Below are 8,436 nucleotides of genomic sequence, written 5' to 3'. Positions count from 1 at the left end.
TGACAAGAAGAAAGGAAAGCCTGAGAGCCCAGCTTTGTGTAGGGCCAGAACAGCAAGGTCAGCGACGGCGGTGACTGTCCGGAGGGGGACCGTTTGGAAGTTCCTGGAAGGACCCCGTTGGCTGTGTGCCCGGTGGTCTGGAGCAGTGTTCCGAAAGACAGTCAGCACCAGGGCAGGGGCCTCTCGGACCCCGGCAAGGCTAGGAGTCGCCAAATTTGCCGAATCCGTCAGTGAAGGGGACGTAGATTCCCCCAACAACCAAGTCCCGATTGAAGGCAACAGCCCAACCCGTACAACAGAGGCACCGCCACCGCCAGGGCACCAGTCTCTGAGGGCCAGCGCCTGCGGGCAAAGTGTAGTGCTCCTCCGGCCCAGCTTGAAGCCGGGGAGCGGGTTACCGGTGGGGACCCATCGCAACCATCCGTACATACAGGTGCAAGGAAGAGGGACATCACCGTCACCTACCGGGAAAGCAAAGCAGCCGTCTGTGGGACCGTCCTACCAGCCGTTTGGTTTACCGTACAAACTGTGTCCAAGTCTCAGGCTGAGTGAGTACCACAGTGCCGCAAGGCACAGCGCTGCCCCCGCGTCCCTGCGCCCACCAAGCCCTGCACCTCCCAAGCCATCACCGGGCCCCGGGATCACCACCCCTACCCACGGAGGGGCAACACAACACCTGGCTGCTCCCCATCACCATCCCCGGGATCCCCGCATTGAGCAGCGGTGGTGCTACACATCACCACAACCGTGGGTGGCGTCACGGACATTATCCCAACACCCCAAACAACCCCCCTTTTCACTCACGGGCGAGGAGTGCCGCTCGAGGAAACCCCCGGGATCCGGCCTACGGCTCGAGCCACCACTGAGCAGCCGGACCCGAGCAGAAGGGGTGAGCGCGGTGTGCTGACACCCTCCTCCCCGCTCGCGACATAGAGACCTGTTTTTGGGGCACTACCAAAAAGGACTTCAAAAGGAGACAAGCCTGTCTTCCTATTTGGAGTGTGTCTGACTGAAAAGAGTGCCAGGGATAAGCACTCTACCCAATTCTTTCCTGTCTCTGCCATGGCCTTTTGAATTTTTAGTTTAAGTGTCCCGTTTAATCTCTCTACTTTTCCACTGTTCTGCAGATGATAAGGGGTATGGCATGCCTGCTCTATTCCCAGGGCCTGCATAATGTCCCTCATTATTTCTCCAGTGAAGTGCGTACCCCTGTCACTTTCTATAGCTTCTGGGATGCCATACCGACAGACTAGTTCCTTCATCAGTTTTTCTGCAGTTGTTTTAGCATTTGCACATTTTACTGGATAGGCCTCAACCCATCCTGAGAAGAGATCTACACATACCAGGACGTATTCATACACTCCTACCTTGGGCAGTTGTATGTAGTCTATTTGCAGTCGTTGACACGGTAGAGCGGTCTGGGTGTTGCTTTCTTAGGGACTTTTACTGTTTTACCTGGGTTGTGTTGTGCGCAGATAATGCAGGATTGTACGTGTTTGGAGGCTATGTAACTGAAGCCAGGAGCGATCCAGAAGGCATTCACCTGGTTACACATGTGACTTTTTGAGACGTGAGTGGGGCCATGTGTTGCTTGTGCCATCATAGGGAACAGGGACCTTGGTAAACACAACCTATCCTTACTTTCCCATACTCTATTCGAGTTCAGCCCAACTCCCATTTTCCCCAGTGTTCCTTCTCTGTTTGGGCAGCCTGATGCTGGAGGGATTTCAGGACATCCAGACTTACTGTGGCTGGGACTTGCTGGCTCCCTGCCACTATCCTCTGATCCCTAGGCCTCTTTGCTGCTGCTTTCGCAGCCACATCCGCCCTTCTATTGCCCGCTACCTCCAGTGAGTCACCTTTTGTGTGTGCTTTCACCTTAATGATGCCAACCTGGACTGGTAACATTAGTGCCTCCATTAACCGTTTTACCAATTCTGCATTTTTAATAGGCTTACCAGCTGACGTAAGAAAAGCTCTACTTCTCCAGATAGGGCCAAAATCATGACAGATCCCAAATCCATAATTTGAGTCTGAATAAACATTAATTTTCCTACCTGATCCCGCTCTACACGCCTCAATGAGCGCTGTTAGCTCCGCCTCCTGCGCGGACATGTGCGGCGGGAGTGGTTCAGCTTGGATTACCTCATGTGAGGATACTACTGCATATCCAGTGTAGAATCTCCCATCCAGGTGGTATCTGGAGACATCTACAAAAAACTCAAAATCTGCATTAGTAATAGGTGTATCATAGACATGTGGAAAACCTGCTGTCTCCTGACTCATCAGCTCTATGCAGTCATGCTCGTGCGTCATGTTAAAGTATTCATCCTCACTTGCTACCATTGTCACCAATTCCCCCTTTTCTGAATCTACTGGCAAAAGAGTATCTGGATTCAGAACATTACACCTCTTGAGGGTGACATACTCAGGAATCAGAAGGGCACATTCAAGTCTGAGCTGTCTGGCCATAGACAGGTGTTTCGGTTGGACTTGCACAAGTATAGGATGGATGTCATGCGGGGAGTAAATTGTTAAGGGAAATGTCAATGTGATCTTGCAAGCTTTCCCTAGCAGTACTGCAGCAGCCGCTACAGCACGGACACACGTGGGTGACCCTCTGACAACTGGGTCCAATCGCGCTGAGTAGTAAGCTATTGGTCTCTGTTGTCACCATGTTTCTGTGTGAGGACGGCTGTCGCATGCCCTCCCTGTTCTGTGCAAAACAAGAAAAATGGTTGATCGTAATTTGGAATACCCAGGGCCGGGGCAGATACAATGAGTAGTTTAAGGGAATGAAAGGAATCAATAGCTTCCTGAGTGAGGTCAAAGGGGTCAGATGACAGACAATCATAGAGGGGTTGCATCATTTGCGAGGCAGACCTTATCCAAGGCCTGCAGTATGACCCTAAGCCCAAAAAGGTGCGCAGTTGCCGGTGGGACCTGGGTAAGGAGAGATTTTGGACTGCTTGTTTTCTCTCCTCAGTCAGGTGTCTCGTACCTTCAGAGATACAGTGACCCAAAAATGTTACTTTTTGCTTACAGTACTGTAATTTTTCACGTGAAACTTTGCAACCATTCTCTGCCAGAAAACACAGCAAAGAAATTGTGGCTTCCTTGCAGGACGTCTGGTCTGGACAGCAGAGCAAAAGGTCATCCACGTACTGCAATAGCGTAACCTGTGGATGAGGCGGTTGCCACTGTTTCAGAATTCCTGCCATAGCTGTGGAATAAATGGTAGGTGAATTCATTCCTCCTTGCGGGAGGACTGTCCACATGTTCTGTTTCCCCTCATGTGTGAAGGCAAAAAGATACTGACAGTCAGGGTGTAGAGGCACAGAGAAAAATGCATTTGCCCAGTCAATTACTGTAAAACATTTGGAGGTCCCTGGGATTTGTGACAGTAAGGTATGTGGGTTTGGAACAATGGATGTTACACTCTCAGTGACAGCATTGACAGCTCTCAAATCATGCACCATTCTGTATGTATCAGGGGAACTTTTGGGCCCTTTTTTTCTTGATTGGATACAAGGGAGTGTTACAGGGGGAGGACCTTTGTACTAGAGTCCCTGCTTGCACATATTCTCTTATCTCTGGTCAGGGCCATTGATTTGGCTGGGCTTAAGGGATACTGTTTTATCAAGGGAATTTCAGACACCAATCCCTCCAGTCCCTTCGTGGTCACCAGTTTCCTAGGCCAGAGGCAAAGGAGGAGGGAAGGAAGGAGGAGAGTCAGTCTGCTCCCTCTCCTATTTGGGGTTTTTGCACTGTCTGGCGTAATGTCCATTCTGTCCACAATTCCAGCACTGTACGGTCACTAGGTCACCTGGTGCCCTCCCTCTCTGCTTCCACTGTTTTCCCTGTGCTCTAGCATACATAACTGGTCGCTTGCATTTTTTCAGTTCAACCCCTTTAGCTACTTGCAGAAGGTCTGTTGGGTCCATGTTTCTCCACTCAGGTCTGGCTGTCTGTACTGCTTCTCGTAAAACCTTATTCATACCGTTAACGAATATACTCATCAGTATTTTGTCATTAAGGGAGGTTCTGACTTTGTACCCAATGTCTGCCCACTTCAGCTGTAACCTCCAAAAGTACATCTCTATACTCTCCCCTTCCTGCTGTATTACGTCAGTCAGGGAAAGAGGGAAAGGTTGGTCTTCAGGGTCAGATAACTGTTTTCTTTCCTCACCGTCAGAGTAATGTCCAGCTTCCTCCCCAAAACTCAATTCCTTCACTACCTCTGTCTCAGAGTCAGCGTCCTCTGTCATCACATGTGATCTGGTTCGAACAGGATTTAGTGCAATCTGCTTAGGGCGAGTAACATTACACGTAGCACAAGTACTTCTCCAGTCTGGGTTTTTCTGACTACAATGTTTACAAGTCCATTCATCTGGTCTGGGTTTCTGATCATGTGAAGCTGGGGCGGTAGCAGTCACAGTTTTTGCTCTTGGTGCATTAAAACATTTATAATACACTTTACATAACAATAATATAATAATACATCCCACTGTTATTTCTTTACATCCACAATGCTGCACCTCTTCCTTGAATCTGTGCCATTTCTCAACATCCAAACACCCACACTCTGGCATGTCTGCCTTTCTGAGTATTGGTCTGATATTTTTCACTGCTTCCTTGACTTTCCTTTCTTGCACTATCTGTTTGACTGTTTTGGATCCCGCTGGAGCCCCACACTGCACACTGAACAAGTTGCCCATGGCTTCAACTTATTCCCACACAGCCCACCTTTCTGCAAATGCCCTCTCAGTGTCCCTGAACCTTGTTAACAGGCCACACGTCTCCTGGCAAGTCAGAATGGGCTCTCAAGTGGTAGCTGGAAGGCTAAATCAGCATTCACTCTCACCTGCTACACTTGCAGGGCGTATTGGGAAGGGTTAAACAAAACACCTCTCTCACCCAATAGACCAGGTGACTAAAGCAGGAAGGACCAGGTGTGATAGTCCTCTCACCTGCTAGACCACCTCCATGTAAGTGGGAAGGCCACACTGCTCTCTAAGCCACTTCAAACCTGATGTGCAGTTGGGTACTCCATGCTGGTCCTTTACAAAGTATTCCAGCAACGAACGTAAACTAGAGTTAAACCAAAACAATCCTCAGAGCTGACTTCTCACAGAGGGCAGAAAATCACGCAGCTGTTCACTTGACCCCTCCCAACAGAATAGCAGCAGCGCACAGTTTGTTTAGCAAGAGTGTTATCTCAAAAGAATTATTCGTCCAGATTCAGCTTTTCCAAAACATCCCTAATACCCACTGGTATAATACACAATCCCAGCAGAAAATTGAGACTACTTATATACCTTCACAGCACTTGATTCTAGAAACATATGTAACAATACACCTTCCAAGGATCAGTTAACCTCACATGTAAATAAAATTATCTAAACCGCTCTTGACACTGATGGGAAAAAATACATATGTCAGGTATCCACTAAAATACTCTATATGGCTATGCCCTGTGACATTTCACAACCGGAACATCTTTTCACAGTCCACAGTATGACCTATAACCATTAGACTTATACATACATATTATTTCACCAAGTCTCTTATCTCAATTACTTGTCACTTTGTTATTCAGAGGCTTCTCATCAATATACAACAACCTATTGCCTGCCTACTTTATCTAGGCATTAATATGAAACCACTTATGAACACATATCCCTAGACCAGTGTATTGCCCATCAAAGATGCAATGATGGCCAAAGAAAAACACAACACACAGTAACACAGCAAATGTAATTATACAGAGACTGTCCCAAATTCCGTGCTATGCAATCTATGCAATCAGTTAATGGACGGACAACAGATTATCTTATTACTCTATATTTCAACTCTCATTCAGACATGCATGAGAAAAAAAACAATACTCACTGGTGATGCCAGAGTTCTTGACCCGTGTGTACAGCCTTACCCAGAATATTCGGGAAATCAGAGAGAGTGACATAAAGTGTAAGAATAAAGCTTCTCACCTTGCTGCAGCTGAAATTTCACTGTCTCAAGAGTCCCCAAAACTTCTTCTGAATAGGCTGGTTGGCCACGGCTCCACGTTGGGCACCAAAAACTGTTGTAGCTGTTCTGTTTTGTCACAAGTCAGCTTATGGGATCACCAGTGAGGTCCTCTGAATTAAGCCTCTTCAGAGGACCTAATCAAGATCGAGCGCTCGGAGAAAAAGACCTGCATCCATGTGAGCATGATCAATTTTCTGTTCATTTAGCTAAGGTACAGTTTATTTATACCATTTACAGATCAATGTGATATTGCAAATAAGGCTTCTAGCTGGACTTTACAAGTTGCTCATATGACCTTTAAGTTTTAGCAAAACAAAAATGTAGAGTCATGCATATGAGATAAGAAGAAGATAAGAAGAACATTTAGAGACAATAATAATCCTTGAGCTTGTCTCTTATTCCGAAGGCTCTATGACTATGAACTACCATCAGATATACTTACTAATGAAATAAAATATCTTTAATAAAGAAATAGAGAAACTATTTAACCCTTCTATATCAACACCAAGACTTCAGCCTACACCGCTTCACTGCAACAAGAGCTCAGCAGCTCCTTCCACCTACAGGGCAAGCTTCAGAATGGATTCAGAATAACCGACACCCTCTACTGGGAGATGTGACCATATATAGGGGAAGGGAGTGGTCACCAACCAGAAACACCTGAAGCCTGAAGTCAGAAGCTAATGGAAAGCAAAACTGATATTAACCTTTTCAGCATCAAAGGAAAGGGAATTATGTTTAATGTGAGGAGTCTCAGATGGCAAAGAGAGACTCTGGCGCAGATCCTGTCACAAGTTTCTAGTAACAAACACACGGCCGAGACATCCAAACATAAGAGGGAAATTTATTTCACAACTTTAAAATCCATGATGAACAGAAGAGGATATAAACAATTCATGATTCAGATGACGCGTTTCGGATCACTAAAGACCCTTAATCATATCATGATTACAAAATAATATAAGCATGTGAAAAGTCTGATAGATGTCAATGGCTACATGTTCCACAAGTACGTGTAAATGGAGTCTAAAATCCCATCCTCTGGAATCCTCAATGTCCACCTTGGCATTTTAAGATATGATGGTTACAGCTATGCAGTTTATGATATTATACAGATACCAAACTGTGATATGACAATTGGTTTTGTAATGGAAGAAATTCAGCTTCGTTTTATATCTAAAAAGAAAGTTTATCGGCAAAATCTCTTTATTGACCTTTACGTAAGGCAATTACTTAACGTCAAAGACTACCTAAGATGAAATTGTTATGGACAGATCTTAAAAGAAAAAAAAAATTAGGCTACACCGAAAGATCAGAGTAGTTGGCATCGATGCCAGAGGATGTTCCAGCTTCAAGTAGCAGGTATGTCACTAACAATTTGCACATCATCTTTAATAAAATTGGTGAAAAATAAGTTGCAGCAATGACATGTAACTACAGGTAAATTGGTCCTTATAGTTAAACTCACTCCAAGTCTTGAGTGTGACAGAGGCTGAAATGCCTGCTCTTCATTTCTCATTATCCACCCAGCAGACAGAAATAAAAATTCTCATTACTGGTGTCAGCCGAATGCCGCTGCCATCAAGGACAATAGCTGCGCACCAGCTCTGACTTATTTTGCTTGGAAATTTCCTCACATTTTGACATCCTTGTTAGCGGCTTAAAAATGTCAAATTCATTGCTGTCCCCAGATGGATAACTGCATGTAAATGTCCGCTCTTACTTAGTGCCCTGCACAGCAAATAATGTGTTTGTGATGCAGAGATTAAGCTGAACAGCAAAGAATAAGTACCCTTGTTTGCAAAGCTCTAACTGGCAATCATGGCGAGTCAACCCATCGAGAAGACAATTTGGAAACAACAGGATTGGAATAACAAAAATCCAAATAATGACAAAAAATTGTACTAAAAATAAGAGAAATCAGCAGAAGAAGAAGAAAAGTAGACTTGACTTGATTCATGAAGGGCTAGGCATTAGAGCTGGTAAATATCTGTTAGTTGAAAAATCCAAATAGTTCAACTCGTGAGCAAATAATTACACTGTTTTCACTAATGTGGCATCATCGTAGTAACTAATTGACTGATTTTGTGGAGTTTTAGAGGTATATGGTTTCTTCTTAAGGAGAACAACTAACTATGGAGTCTTATTGGCAGTGATTAGGGATGATCGAATACCTCAAATATTCGGCTTCGCGAATATTTTCCGAATAGGTCACCGCTATTTGACTATTCGTGAATATTCGATGCACGAAACCCAAATAACAACTATTCGGAACCATTCGGGCTTCTCATAGACTTAGATTGTGCATTGAATATTCGGATATCGGCGACCTATTCAGAAAATATTTGCGAAGCCGGATATTTGAGGTATTCGATCATACCTAGCAGTGATCCTTGGAAAATAAAA

This window comes from Anomaloglossus baeobatrachus, chromosome 1 (assembly GCF_048569485.1).
Source record: "Anomaloglossus baeobatrachus isolate aAnoBae1 chromosome 1, aAnoBae1.hap1, whole genome shotgun sequence".
Lineage (NCBI taxonomy): Eukaryota > Metazoa > Chordata > Amphibia > Anura > Aromobatidae > Anomaloglossus > Anomaloglossus baeobatrachus.
The sequence above is the reverse complement of the archived record's forward strand: the minus strand, read 5'-3'. Positions refer to the sequence as shown.